The sequence below is a fragment of the Calliopsis andreniformis genome, chromosome 8 (genome assembly GCF_051401765.1).
Source record: "Calliopsis andreniformis isolate RMS-2024a chromosome 8, iyCalAndr_principal, whole genome shotgun sequence".
NCBI classification, from domain to species: domain Eukaryota; kingdom Metazoa; phylum Arthropoda; class Insecta; order Hymenoptera; family Andrenidae; genus Calliopsis; species Calliopsis andreniformis.
Genome location: NC_135069.1, coordinates 4,336,644 through 4,352,304, shown reverse-complemented (window position 1 = coordinate 4,352,304; position 15,661 = coordinate 4,336,644). Strand labels below are relative to the sequence as shown.

The following is a 15,661-nucleotide window of genomic DNA, read 5'->3' as shown; positions in this document are numbered from 1 at the left end:
TCAACTTCTAAAATCCACCTCTTTGACCTACACTACAAAAGAGCCCAGGTGCTCATTACAATCAATACTTTATCAGTCGAGGAAGAGTCCCCCAATCGAATTCGTCCATATATGACACGCACTTTGTCGATTCATTATTCAAAACATCAATCGTCTCCTTGCCAGTCTATAATTAGTCGAGTGCCATCTTTCACGCAAGTTATCGCATAATTATTAACCAGTCACGATGAAAATAGACCGGGATAATGGACGATTATCCATTACCTCGACACTATCTAGAAGCTACTTTTCGCGACGTGTTTTTCTTGGTTGAAAAATAACATTTTACATTCGTATGACAATGTTAATATTCATCGATATGCTAATTCCAAGGTAGCCAGCTTCGACCGTGACGATTTCGCTTCTCCAATCGTCGTCAAAGACAATGCGGTTCTCTTCTCTCTTCGGAGACGTCGAACTTAGCGATTTCCATCTCAGACAACGGCGCCCATGTCGAGGCTCGCCCCATATCGAGGCGGTCGATTAATCGAAACCCATCGTTCCTTGTTTCCCCCCTTACGTCGAACGCCTCTACCCACGCGATTTCCGTCTTATCTCTTTTCCGCTCCCTTTTGCTTTCTTTTTACCGTCTACGCAGTCACCCTTTGAACCACAGCTCTATCAGCTCCTTTATAATTAGCCAAGCGATGGCAGCGCGTAAGAGGAAAGAAAGAAAACGATCGCACGGGGTTATTAACACTCGTTATGCAAAGTCTCGCGTTTTTTCCCCCTCTAGAAGATGTCCTTCGACGAGCGAGCTCCTTAGAGTCGCCTGAGTTCCTCGTTCCAGAGCAAGCTTCGGTATTAATAATAAATCGTGGCCACTGAATTGAATAGAATTTTCAATTCCACTGACAATGAGTATCCAGATTCTGCAGAGCCCCACACAATACCTAAGCGATCCCAGTATTCTCAGATAAATCCGTATTCAGTTCCTCAGACCTAAATCCACAGTAGCGAAACATCCCGCGTGATCAAAGACGCTTCATGATTCATTAAACAGCCGCCTTACTCGAGTCGTTATCACCGCCATAAAGCGTACCAACGTCAGTCCAGCGTTATCAGCAAGTGGTTTACTAGCATTCGAGAAAATGCGTCTCTGGCGATACTGGTGGGGGAAGGAGACTTGATCGTCGAACTCAGTTCAATTATATGCTAATTGCGCGGATCGAGTGTTCTCTGCTATTAAAAATAACAAGCGCTGTGGAGGGGGGATGGAAGGAGGCATCGACTGAAAGGAAAGAATGCAGAGCCGCGTGCCGGTGACTCTTTCATTGCGTCGTTTATCACGGGAAGAGGGTTCGACGATTTATTGACGACCGCGTCGATAAAGCGACGGCGAATGATCGACGCTGAGGAAATGAAAACAGCGAGGGACAGAGATGAGAGAGGGGGGCTGACCGTATCCTCGGTACAAGAAAAAATTCGATATGAGCTCGCGAAAGGGGCACTTGATCGGTCGATTGACCCTCTGCTCTGACTCGGCTCGGCTAAACTGGCAATCGGTAATTGTGTCAGACGACCGGGTGCCCTTGTTGACAGTGCTCGATGTCAGTCGACTGCCCCGACACGGTTATTGAACACTGCTAGACGATTTCCCTCGGTGTTTTCCTCGGACGACCTTTCACCGACTTTTGGAGGGGAAACATAATTCTGATCTACTACAAGTTTGTCGAAATCTGCAGTAGACGATCACTTTCTCTTTTGTCTACTTATGCAGGATATTCGACGACAGGTGTCTTAAGAAATTTTAAGGAGTAATTCTATATGCTAAAGGAAGACGAAGTTCTGTGTGGGGATTCGTTTCAGAGTTATTAATTCTTTAAAAACATATCTAGAGTACGTGTGAGACGTGTCTGACTCCTGACTGGACTTATTCTACTGACTTCGTTCTGCCTGAACTGGCTACCGCGCGGAAGTAGAATAAGTCCAGTCAAGAGTCAGACACACTTCACTCTTATTTAGGCCTCTTTTTGCAACAATGACTGAAGCTCAATTTTGTCATTCTACATTTTTTATTCTATTTTTTCACGTAGAATCACCCCTCAAAAGTTTCCAACACCTGTAGTCGAATATCCTGTACAATTGCGTCAATCTTCGCATAACATAGTCGGATATCGTCAATTACCCCAGCTGTCAGTCATCATCACGTGTTCGATTGTGCCCCCTATCTGTTATCAGTCATCGAGGTTCTTTTTTCCACTGTGCAGCGGCGGGTGTAACCAGTAACACCGTGTGGATTATAGTGCAGCAGCGATACAGCCGGGTCAAACGCCCTATTATCGCTCGCATGGGACTATTTGCGAGTATTCGATGACTGCTGCAACGCAGATCGATCTTCAGCAATCTCACGGCGAGGGGAGTCGACGCATTCGTGGGAAGCGAGCAGGGAGATAACAGGAATTTACGTAAATATTGGGAGAGTTCAGAACTTGCGTATAGTGGAGGCTAGGCGCAGAGAAATTAGGATCGCGATAGAAAAGAAATTAAATCAGGCGAACGATAAAACCCTGTATTTGGGTGAGCTAGAGTTCACTGTGTCTATAAAACGGCGATGATTTATCGCCAAACTCTCTCTATCTTTGCCCTCGGAGTCTCCGGCTGTATCGCTAGAAAAACGAGAAAAGTGGGTCAGTCGAATTGCTCGATCGTTCGTGGATTCAGTTTTTCAGCACATTAACGGGAGTAGGAAACGCCGTGACGATAGCAGCGCCGATAATGAACGATAAGAATAATCATTGCTCTTATTACCGACGATGCGCTATTTCCTGCTTACTCGATGCTTAGCCTGCTCCGAGCCACGATCTCTCGCCAGAGAATCGTGCATCTGGGTCATTAGTTTACGCAATAAACAATTACCCTAGCTCGGCGAGATCAGTCAACTTTTTCTACATATTAGTCGACAGTTTTTCGGTGATTACTTTTAATCTCCTCGATTTTCCTTATTCTGTTATTTCAAGTGATCGCCTTTCATCGATCGACAAATTGTGAGTAAGAAGTCGTGAAGGTGAAAGGTCACAGCGTGAACTGAATTTCGATCCCTGGCTCCCCCCAGAGAATTTCTTCCCCCAATTCGTGCCCCGCTTACGGATTACACGTTTGTTTGCCTCGACACCGGCGCCAAATTGCTCTCCCTAACTCCCTGAATCCCCGCTGACAATTCCAACTATAAATAAAAGCTAAATTGGCGTGTCAGCGTAAAGTATGCTGTCTATGCGGAAGCTCGTATGTCGCGCATATGATAGAAACATTTTCGAATGACGCGTCAACGTCATTCGTGTCAAGTTATTGCGACGTTCGTTACAATTCACGGAGCTTCGACATTCTTGCCATTTTTTGGCTTCTGAGACTTTGGGAGCTTTGAAACTCGTTAGGAGTGGATTCTATTTTTATTTCAGGGCAGGTTAAAGGATCTAGGAGGGAGGAAAAAGGGTAGGATTAAATTATGAGGGTTTTAGAAATAAGGTGCTACGACCTTAAGAGTAACAAGTATTTACTAGAATAGATTCACTTAGAGATTGCAATATTTACCCAATAGGATCAAATTTTCAGAAAATACAGCGTGACACATGGTATTAAACCTTCAGAACCCTGAACTGGTGATTAAAATTCCTTTTGTCCATTACTTTGTACTTCCAGCAGGTCAGAGAAGCTCATCGTTCAGAGTTAACCCAGCCCCTCTTTTTTCTCATAATCCTCTCTCATCACCGAGTCCTTGTTTTTCGTCGGCGCCTTTGTCACCCGCGTGGCCGTTTCAATAAAACATAAAAGAATGTTCAGTGTCCTGGCTGGGGTCGATACAGCCTGCCCCTGGCCCGATCAACAACAAAATGTTCGGGCGTGTCGCCAAATGGCTAGAGTCTTGCTTATTCCGTCGCTGCGTATCCCACGATCTCTCCGCCACGTGAAACCGACTGACTTATGTTCCCCGCTGTTTTCGTACGATTTGTAAACAATCGTCGCTTGTAAACATCGTGCAGGTTGTGGGCCATGGTAAAATAATAGAACGTCGAGCTGCAGTTCCGCGCAGTGGTTTATATTATCCGCGACACGCGTTGTTCTCGTGCTGTTACGTCTCGGGGTGCGCGTGTTCTCGACCTACATACTCGATGATCGACACCTCGGAGTGAAATCGACGAAATAAGCGGCATTCACAGGGCGATATTTCACGATTCGTGGCCACTCGAAAATAGTCGCCGCTGAGAGCCCCCCTCGACTCCTAACGTGTTTATCTTTCGACGAATAAATTTGCATGCGATCCTCGGCCAACTATTTAGTGTCTAAACAGTATGCAGGGGGGAAGAGGAAGTTCTGACGTCTAGAAGACTGTCGTTGGTATTTGAGCCTTATGGAGGGTGAGTTGATTTACGTCATTTCTTTTGGAACGTGATTACAGATTGATTTATGTCGCGTTTGAGAGACATATCTCTGGGAGGTGGTGAAATTATTGTTCTATATTTCTGATGCTTATGGATCACGATTTTTGTATCTAGAAAGCTGTCTCGAACGATGTTTAGTTTGCAGTCTAATTATACTCATTGTCAGTGTCTCAGTGTCTATGAAATAAATTACTGTATCTTCTTAATATCACTTTCTTCATTTATTCGAAGCCAAATTTTCAACCAGGATATTTATAACACTTTCAATTTTCTGTTCCTTTCTGCACTCTGGCATCTACTTGGTTAGCTCCTCATTGCCTTTAATAAAGATAATATTTGGATCTTCCTCTCGATCCTCGCGAAAGATCGACACTTTAAGATGCGATCTCGCCTAGAGAGCATTATTTCGCGATCGTGCATGTTATTTATACGCTCTGACGGAGTATGTATTATCTATTTAGCTTGAAAACTGCAGCAGCAACCCGTGCTTGTTTATCGCCGACGACCGTAATCGTCTTCAGCCCGCGCTTTATCGTTCGCCCGGCGCATTCGCATTGTTTATCATGTTGCACTCCAGAACGCCGTGCAATTTTATCTTTCGGCCAGGCTCGCACGCTTATCGTCGCCGTTTCGTTTCCCTCCCCGATTACGCGGCGAACGGAGCGCAATTATCTCCTGCGGCCATTTGATACTCTATTGCGTCCCGATGAGGCTGATGTTGTGTCTGGGGTGATCGAGAATCTATAGAAAGCCAGAAGTTTTAGAAGGTTTAGTGAATCAGAGATGCAGAGAGGAAGGGAAATATTTGGATACTGAGAAGTGGACTGTGGAAGGAAAATAGAAGAAAAATACGATGTAAAAATCTTTATGTTTATTTGTACTTATGAGCTAAAATTGAAAAGAAATTAAAAAGTAGAGTTAATTATCTTGGCCTGTGAATGATTTAGGATGTAAAATTGTTTTCGAGTTTAGTATAGTAGGTATCCCTAACTCCATCAAAAATTGGGATTCTCCAAAGTGTATCTTCTTTGAACCCAAAGATTGCATTGCACATAGTGGTTCTAAGTCGGTTACCAAAGAAAATAAATCTGGATTCTATTGCTCGCTCTCAGGAGGTCTGTTGATGCAGATCGAAGAGATTGCTAACAATTTATTCAAGGAAGCTCAATTTATTCTAGGAATCCTCAGCAGGAATCTTACAAAGAATACTTCTCAGTATTATTCCAATACTAGATAAATCCGTGGTTCTGGAAGTATCGAATTTCATAGATCTTTTTTGATTATTCATTGATCTCCATACATGTAAATCGAAATATTTCCACACACTTAGCCCCCTTCGTACACATTTATCTCTGGTTCCCATTGAAGTAATCCACCCTAAATCATGAATGACAAGTGAATTTCCATTGAAGATCCACCGCGGTCAAAGGGTCAATTTTCTCCGATTGACCTCTGCGATCAGCACCTTATTGAAACACCCATCGCCACACGGAAGTGGCAGGACACACCTACGCTCGTTGCTAATGCGCGTCCATCCTCGCTGTTTACCGTTTCGCCAAGCAGATTCGTGCATCCGCGAGCGTTGCATCGCGAAGCCGAGCCACGCTGCTTTTGTCATCGCCACGGCGCACGCGTTAGCTGAATTGCACCGAGCTTTATGGCTGTCTGATGAATTTCATAGCAGGCCTTGGAGCCTCTGTTATTAAGAGTGCGTGCGCGCGTGCTGGAGCCACGATCGTCGGTGCTGGTCGGCTCGAACTCGCCAGATGATGTCACGTATCAAAAGTACCTATTCGTGTACGATGGTGGGCACCGAGAAGCACGTGCAAAGTAACGATCGTTCGCATGCTGGACAAACGCGAAGTGCATACACGTAGGAGGGGACGAATGGTTTTTATTGATGGGTGGCTGGCGATGGAAGGAATTTAGATGCTAGGAGGAGATAGTAATTCTGTAAATTCTGTGGTTGGGGTAGAGGAAACGAGTTACATACTTCTATAATATTTTAGAGATTAGAGCTTTGAATCAAAGTTTATTGTAGCAAATGAGTGAATGATATGAACACTAAGTTTTGCAGTCTTCTAGCCTATCATCCAACTAAAATGAAAAGTGAGAGCCTCCAGAAATAGAGTCTTATCACATCTAATCAGATTTATCGTATCTCGTTACCTTTCTGTCACACTACTGTGCACTTTGGTCCCTCATACCACAGCCAGAGCTTCTCTTCATACCAAGAAGGATGATCTTGCTCCATTTTCTCAATCCTCTTACCAATCCCCAACGACGGCCTAATTACAGCAGCTTCGCAACAATTCCATAGTAGATTTCTCTCCAAAGCAGCGAACACTCCTGTTTCACACCAGAGTTGCTAACTCTGCGTCCTTGAGCGTGCAACTATACATTCAATAATGGAATGCAGAGCTGTTGAGTTCAACTTTGTTGCAACGCTGTCCTGATACGCGTTATCACGATGCAAGTAGCAACGTTGCAAATAAATTTAACTGGTCTAGTTTTATGCAGGAGTTACGTAAACCGAAACAGCAGTTTATTATTTAATTACCTCGTTTCGCTCGAAAACTGAAAATGCTCGGGCGATTCTTCCTCATTGAGCTGTCTTTGTGTCGACAAGAATAGAAGTCACCTTCGCGAGATTGCCATTCACAGGTTGGACACCTCGGCGAACAGACCCCATCCTGTTAACAGATTACGAGAACACGGTCGAATGGAAACGAGATTCGTCTCGCGCGAGTAGCCCGAGCTATTCGCGCCATTCGACGGTCGCGTCTATCAGAGCCGGTAACTAGGTCAACGAGTCCGCGACTCGTTTATCTGTTTGTTTGCTCTTGTCTATAACATAATAGTCTCGCGTGGCTTTCTTCGCATGGAGAATTAGAGTCGAGCCGATCCTCGCGTTTTCGCCGAGGAAATTTATCGCGAATCCGCTTGGTCGATCGCGAGCTTATCTCCGCTATCTGGCTGGTTATTTTCGGCGTTCCCAATCGGTGAAATCGAGCCTCAAATAGGGGCAATGCAATGGCTCGAAGCACAAAACGTTTCGATTATTTAAGGTCCATTTATGCAACGAGCCGAGCAAATATTGTACACACTAGTGAAAAATCATAAATATACAATTACAAATGATAAAACACTATCGATACGTGTTTCATTGGGTGTACTCGTCTGGCTCAGTTCGTGCTCGGTTGCATAAATGGACCTTATTCGACTGTAACGAGTCTGCTCGTCGAAATCATCCCCCGATCGCGAGACACGGCAGTGGTACAAAGTGCTTTAAATATCCTCTGGGTCGTTACGTAAAAAGATAATCCTGCGAGCAAAGTGGGTTGCCGTCCCGTTATCTTTTATGTAATAACATCGTTGAACGCGCGCGCGAGCCTCGCTATCGTAGACTAGATTTCATCGCGAAAGAGTTTCGTTTCGCTGGGCCCGTGTTATCGGTATGTTTACCCCGCGAAAAACACGCGCGCAGACCACTCCCAGCGCGTGTCGTCGATCTGCGACGCCTGGACTTTATAAACGACACCATTGTGCTCGGCCATCCGCGAGGGGAATAAAAACAATATTTGTATCTGCTCTGAGAATATGTAATCGGGAGTTCTTGCATGGAAATATCTCTGGCTGCAAGGCAGAACGACGTAGAGTCATGTACTTCTATCTTCGAGGTATTTGAATCCCAATTCCGCCTCGTGGACATGCATCCTGTTACAGTTTCGTGTTTTTAAGAGAAAGCTGTTTTAATCCAATCTCTGCTATGCTAGGAATATAAGTTCTATCTTGCAAACTTCACTGGACCCTCTGCAGACAATCTCTTGTTGATGACAGAAGCTACATTATTGTACATTTCCTGGAGTTCTTTTATAGAACACATGCTTCTTAGAATAAGGAAGCTTGAAATAGATTGAAATCGAAAATATAACATTAAAAGCGTGAGAAAGAATTCGACGAACCGAGAGTAGAAAATTTATAGCCTTTCTAAAAAAAGCTCTATTCCATTCTTCCTTTCTATTTCAATCCAAGCTCCCATCTCATCGGAAATTGCGCTACCTTGTTTATTATTGCCCATCGATCGTCAGAATCCCGCACCGTAGAGAAGCCAAAGTACCTAGCAGCAGTGTGCACTTATCGCTCGAGGTAGAAGTAGTTTATTTACTGCACCATACGTGCTTCAATATCTCACTATGTTCGTGCACGTTAACCAGGTAACACGTGCATCCACTGTTCGCAATCTCGTTTGATAAGATACATTTCTACAATGGAAATGAGCTGCAGTTGGAAATCGCGGGGTTTTTCGCGGAAAGGACGGTGCATAGCGTTAAACACTTGTTGCATCGAGCAAAACGCTGGAGATTCTTCTCGATTGCATAATATACGCTATATCTGTGCTCCTCGTGTCGCCAGCAGCGTGTCGATAGCGAGGGGAACCCCACGATCTTATGACAATGTTTCATAATTCAATACAGTAAAGAATACTTATTTAATATTTTTTCATATTAAAACATTGTCATCAGATAATATTGTGTTGTTAATGTATAATTGGTCTACGTTTCTCTGTCAGCTTTCCGACAGAGTGGATCCAAGCAGTGACCCAACGACATCCGGTTACACGCGAGAGAATGTTTAGCGATGTTAATTGTCGCTCAGTCGGAGGGGTAATTTCCGCTGTTTTCTCTACCCATACAACCAGTCTTCCATGTGTGTTGTATTACTCCAACGACGACAATTAGGCTTATCAACCAGAGAGATCAGCTATTTTTATGTTCCGTTTCTTCCCCGTGCGAGTAAGTGGCATGGAAAATTGCATACAATTTGTAACCCTTTGACGGCGATCTGGTAACGAGAGCTGTGCATCGGTCGTGCGCCGCTGGCATCAGATTAAATAGAAAGATACCTTGAATATACATGCTCGATAAACGACTGTCATTTCGAGCGGGCAGATCGATTCAAGAGGGATCGTTCGTTAGGTATAGATAGTACATCGAGAAACTCAATTTTGAACGAGTCATTCAGTAATCTCCATCCCCTAAGAATACCTAATTTTTAGTATTTTAGAATCGCCTTCAACCCTGCGTGTAACAAAGGTAAAAATCGCTAGACCAAATTTTCTGCCCAAGATGAATCTCCTTTCTCTACATATGCATTACTAATACAGTAATAATGCTTCATTAATACAAAGTGCCTCTTTATCTCGCTTTAAAAGCAGTCAGGTGTCTCCGCCGAACCCTTCCATTAATCTATCTTTATTACTGCAATTGAGTGGGTACATAGCAAAGTAGAGAACAGGATTAAACGAGCACCAGCGCTGATAGACCGCTATAAAATAAGGCAACAGAAAGTGCTAGAGAGTAGAGCAAGAGATCCAAGTAAAGGCACTCGTGTCTGAAGATATTTGTCCTAGCACTTGGTAACGAAGCGATCAAACAGCGCTGTTTGCTCAGCGCTCGCAGGACACGCGTAATCCCTGGCAATTACTCGTTCTTCGGTCAACAATGTTCCTGGCACCGCGTTGCACTGTATCGCTAGAGAGATAAGTCCCCCTCGGGGCGATTAAATATTACCGCGGACTAATGTTCGTGGAGGATAGTCGCGAACTCGACAGTAGTATCCCGCTGTTAGAATCTCGTCTCTGGTCAGCGGAGCCTAGCAAAGTTTTGGAGCTCTTCCAGTAAACAGAGCATCGAGGAACCCAGCAGCAAGGCTTGATCGATGGTTTATCGCTCGAGGGAACGCTCAGATTTTACGTCAGAATCGCCACGCTGCGTGGAATTATTCTGCGTGCACACTTCCTGTGGCTTCTACACGGTGCTCCAAAAATAAGACGCGATTGAGTGGGTTCTATCTTTACCTTTGTGTATGGGCCACGTTGCACAGTAGATTTGGCTTGTTTGTGCGCGGTTGCGAAATCATTTCGGGAATCATTAGATTCGTTGGATGGCCATTAATTTTAATCACTGTGGTCAATGCGGTTTCGAGGTCTGTTTTTCATTTCGAGGCTTTCTGCTAGAGGGACACTTAGAAACGAGGAATTTTCTAGTTGCAGATTCTCAAATTATTAGCATTGAGAAAGTACTATTAACTACAAAATTCGATTTCTCCGTGCACCAGAAAAGCTCTACTTCTTCAAACCAACAAAAGCCATTAGATTTCCCCAAATATTCAGTAATGGTTTCCCCAAAGATCTAACTTTCCTCCAAATGGTCACAGCTAGTTAATTTCTCAGTGGGAACAAAAGCGAAGAGAACAATAGTTACAATATGGGTGGAGTTTAATAGTCTCCTTTTTCCAAAACTTGTATGTTTACAACTGCAATGAAACTTGCTCCAAGCGATTAGTCCTGCTGCATAGTGGCCATTATCGTTGTCCGACTCACGAAATCGCGGTTTCCTGGTTTTGCCATCTTGTTGGTTTGCTAACGATCGAATTTCTACTTTGCTAAAGTTCGACCATCCGTGAAATCGCGTTACATTTCCTCCATGAAACGCTTCGGTTCTTTCGAGTTCACTTTTTCCAATTAAACGTGACTCACGGACTTTTTCGCGGGCATACGAGTTAATTAACAATCGCGTCCGCCGATATGCATCGCTTTAACGCCGCGGCTCGCGGTAATAGCACTTTCACTCCTATCATTTCGCAGATGGAATAATTCGATTCGAAGAAGAGAGCTATGAGTCATTCGTCGCTATTAACCAGCGAGCTGTTTCTTTTCCTTCTCTATTCTTTTTGTTTCCTTTTTAATGTGCTTCTGTTTTATTGCCGCGATTAGAAGAGCGTGAAACAACCGTAGTGTGCTGCACGATGCCGATGATTCATATGGGCGCATTGTGACTAATCCAATTTTCACGCGGCGCGAGTTATGTCTTCGAGTGCTTGCAACAATGTTCAGGCTTATTCTTGGTTATAGGTAGTTGAGCTGTGAATTGTGTTGGGTGAATTTATTATTAGGCATCTTGGAAAATAGGAGTAGAGGAATACGCGTGAATTGTGTCTGCCTTGGGACTTATTCTACTGCCGATGTACAGTAGTCAGGTCAGGCTTAGCGACGTCAGTAGAATGAGTCCCATGTCAGACACATTTTACGCGAATTTTAGACATTTGTTAAACTAGTAAATTGATAACTCTAGATGGAAACCTAAAATGTAATTTTATTATTATTATTTTTCATCCTATTCTGAGATGTAGAATCACTCCTTAACTTCTACGATATAGAACAAATATAATAGCAGGCTCTGAAACTATAATAGGAATCAATTTGAACTTATTAAAAGTTATTTTCAGAACCCTTTTATCCCTATTCATAAAAATCAGAATAATACTCATATCTCTAGAAACTAATTTTAAACTTGTCACAACCATATATTATACATTGTCTACATTAAAAGGATTAAATGTTCTCGTGATGACTAACGAGGGGTCTCGACGACAGATTGTGTCTCTGAAGGATTCGAATACCAATCAATCTGTCCGAATGCTATTATTACATGCAGGTGTTAGTCTCTTTAACTCCAAGGCGCGATGTTTTTCGAACGTCGCTGCGTTGGATGGCTGCCTTGCCATATTTTAGTAGCACAATTTCACAGACGAGAGACGCCGAATGTATGGAATAATGGACACCATCCAACGATCGGTGGAACGTAAAAGCCTCGTTACGTTCGGTGGACCGCGTGAAGCTGCTGCATTGAATAATGAACCGAAAATATTTTTGTGGTACTCAAAACAAACGTTACGAACCTGTCTCTTGCACAGCCGTGAATAAGTTTAATGTTTAGAGTTCTCCTTGTCTCGGAGGACACGGCTATTTTGCAACCCGTTTGCACAGTGTTGCAGTAATGGACTTGGAAAATGACTTCACAAAGTGGATTCGAGGAAAATGGTATTTCCTCGTTACACATTTGCTGTTTCAGCAGATTTTAGAATTGTCTCTTGTTATGAGCTTGTTAGTGCGTCATAAGATGATATTGAGGTAAAGTAGATGTAGTCCCTTTTTATAGATTTCTAAGTTATGGTTGCCCATCGATTCGATTCCAAAATTAGACCACTCGGAAACGACATCAATAAAGCTAAAAAGCTCCTCGCAAATAGTTCGAAAGAACACGAAAGTATTTCTTGAGTTCTCCGAGTCATTGTTTTTCATCAATCCAATGGCTCCTAAATCCGTCAGCAAATAGTTCCTCGCTATGGAATTGGGTCAGTCAGAATGATGTAAATAAATCCTGAGAAGAGCAGCAAATCACGTGGGAGAAATTTGTTCACATTTTGTTATTATAATGTCTGATAAGAAGAGAATTAAGTAGTAATTAGAAACTTACTTAATTAGACTCTCCTTTCCTGCATTGTTCACAAAAATTATGACATAGAAAAATTTGGACCAAAAATTGGCCAACTTTGACTGACGATAACTCCGCGAAAAATCATCGTAGAATTATGATTTTCTTAAAAAATTACAGCTTGAAGTCTTGACTATAAGATACTATGCCTTAATTTTAAGTTTAGTGCACCTTTACTGCTGTAGCGTCTTAAATCTGGAGACATGTTCATCGTATTAAAAATTCCAATGTTTAATGAAATACACGGACTGCTTAGAATTTTTTGGGAGGATGCCGTCTCCAGGAGCATAAAATTCGACCCTTCCCCTTTAATTTAAAAAAAAGATCAAGTCGTTACGACTTTTTTTCGCAAAGTTACAGCACTTCAAAGTAACCCCTGCATTTTAATAGCAAAGGGGGTGATGCCAAGACGTGACAAAAATGCAGGGGTCACTTTGAAGTGCTGTAACTTTGCCAAAAAAAATTGTAGCGACATGATCTTTTTTTTTAAATTAAAGGGGAAGATTCTAATTTTATGTTTCTGTAAATAACATCTTTGAAAAAAATTTTGCCAAGTCTGTGCATCCCCTCAAATTTGGTAATTTTTAAGACGGCAAGTTGCAAAGTTTGACAAAATGCAGGGACTTGCTACAATTTTTTTTGGTAATATCGTTTACAATAACAAAAAACTGGGACCTTCCTCTTTGATTTAAAAAAAAGATCAAGTCGCTACGATTTTTTTTCGCAATGTTACAGCACTTCAAAGTAACCCTTGCACAAGCGCTATTTTTCTCAGAGTTATCATCAGTCAAAGTTCACTGATTTTTGCCCTAAATATTTCTATGCCACAATTTCTTATTAGCAGTGTATTACAAAATAATTCTTGGTTTTTCCACAACAGAATAATTCTTTTTCAGAGACAATACTTTTCAAAGTCCACGAATCTTCTGACTCCAAATTATTTTCACGGGTCAGTAGAGTCTCCAGTAGTATAAGTCGATGGGATTATCTCGAACTCTGTTGTCAGACAGTCTCCCACATAGAAATTAGGGCAGTGGAAGAGCATTGGTACCCGGATATGTTTCTAACGCAACGCATCTGTCAACGCAGCCACTCGAAGGCTCGCGTTTTCGCGCTGCTCTGCTGCTTGCCGCACGTGCGTTATTCCTCGCTCTCAGCTCCAATTATCACGTGTCGGTCCCGTGGTATTCTCCGTCACGCGCCCACAGCGGTCGTGGATTCCTCCGAATTGCGCCAAAAGAAAGGAAAAATACTCTGTGATTGTTTATCGAACGTCATCCTCCTCCGTACGCGCTTACGTCGACATGACTCCTCGTGCCAGATTTTTTCTACTACTTTTTGGAGCTCTATATCTCTGCGAGGAGATAGAGATCTTTCATCCAAGGCACAAGCTTGGATTGTTCACTGAAACACGACTGGGTTGAGCGGATAAATTATTGAAATTATTTATTTCCTTTCAGGGTGTTTATATTTTCTACATATTTGTCTATAACCCAAGTTAGTCTTATTATAAAACTATCTAATCGCGAGTGACGATAAGGATAATCTCGGTTTGTTATTTTACGCTTTCGCAATCGATATTTGATTCTACCCACAATAAAAGTCCTATTATCAAGCGATGGCTATTTACCAGGTTAGCTCGCATTCCCACGTTTCAATGGTCTATAATTAAAAACGCATTAGAGATCGATGGCAAATCCTGCCTGCGACTGTATCGATAAGCGTGAAACGTGTCGTTGACCTAGCCGATTTTCGAGGGACCTGCGTGCCCGCAAAGTATATGTGTAACCATATTACGCGACACTGTGTTAGGATCATATTAGAGGTGTTACATTTTGTAGGAGCTACAAAGTTCAATCTCCATCTAAATACAATTGTTACGAGCTCTTGTACTATAAATCAATGGGTTGTTACTGTTGTCAGCCAGAAGCATCACTTACCAATTTTCAGTGGCAAAGTTCCTTTTGATTTTAAGGGAATACTGCCAGAGATTTCACAGAATCTATCGTTTTTGATATCTTTGAATTTTCAGTCGTTTTTAAATTTTCAAATATTCAAATTTTCAAATATTTAAATTTTCGAATATTTAAATTTTCAAATATTTAAATTTTCAAATATTTAAATTCTCAAATATTTCAATTTTCAACTTTCTAAAGCTTTTCAATTTATTCTAATGTTTAGATTTCATATCTTAGACCAAAATTGCCTAATTCCCACCTTCAATCAAGCACCTCTATAACTGCTCTCAGAAGTCCACATTCGCCTAATCGAAGGTGTCTTAAAATTGAATTTCATTTCACTCCAACTCCCAGGCTAGCTCCAAAGGTCCCAACAAATTTCCCTCATAAAATGTCATTGAGAACTCGTCGCGCTGAGCGAGCACGTTCGCCATCGTCACCTGCGAACAGGTGTATCTCCAGCGATCTCTGCGCACTCGAAAACGGAAGGAACTATGGGCTATTAATTACCCATTGTCTCTGTCCCGTAAACCGATCTACTTTCGCTGACAGAGACGAAAGCCGCTGTTCGGCGTGTCGTTCGATAAACACTTTATTTCGGGTCGTGTCGAAATGTAGCGGTGGTGTGCCGCATGCCGTGCACCGCCAAAAATACACGACTCCGCGAACCCAGCCCTTCCGCCCCGCCGCGGACTCTCACCGAAACTGCGATCGAAAATAGCTTTCCGAAACACCTGGCACCCCGGCGTTCTATTCTGCACGTTGGATCCTCACCCTCCTCTCCCCCGCTCTTCATCGCTTTTCCAAAGCGAACGCACCTGTCGACGGATTCCTAGGCCCTGCCTCGAGAAAAGGCCTTCGAAGATTCGAATCCACCCCGTGACCCCTCCACCTACTTCAGCTGTATACGTGACCCTCGCTGGGAATCGTTTGGGACCTGTTCAGA

The 15,661-nt window shown here is 42.9% G+C and overlaps 1 protein-coding gene and 1 long non-coding RNA gene across 5 annotated transcripts in view; one reads left to right on the top strand and one right to left on the bottom strand.

The window, feature by feature from the left end:
* Sesn (Sestrin) overlaps positions 1-15,661 on the top strand; it is a 117,202-nt gene that overhangs the window by 41,754 nt on the left and 59,787 nt on the right. Inside the window, exon 1 of one of the 4 annotated variants that reach the window (XM_076383276.1) lies at positions 4,316-4,394. The exons of the other annotated variants lie outside the window; for them this stretch is intronic. The gene's annotated coding sequence lies outside the window, so the exon portion shown is untranslated. Of the gene's footprint in view, positions 1-4,315; positions 4,395-15,661 lie in introns of those variants that run through there. 4 annotated transcript variants of the gene reach the window in all.
* Positions 5,706-6,359, bottom strand: LOC143182515 (uncharacterized). Its single transcript, XR_013002463.1, has 2 exons — positions 5,884-6,359; positions 5,706-5,795 (listed from the first exon to the last, which is right to left on the bottom strand). It is a non-coding gene; the product is annotated as an uncharacterized LOC143182515 (long non-coding RNA).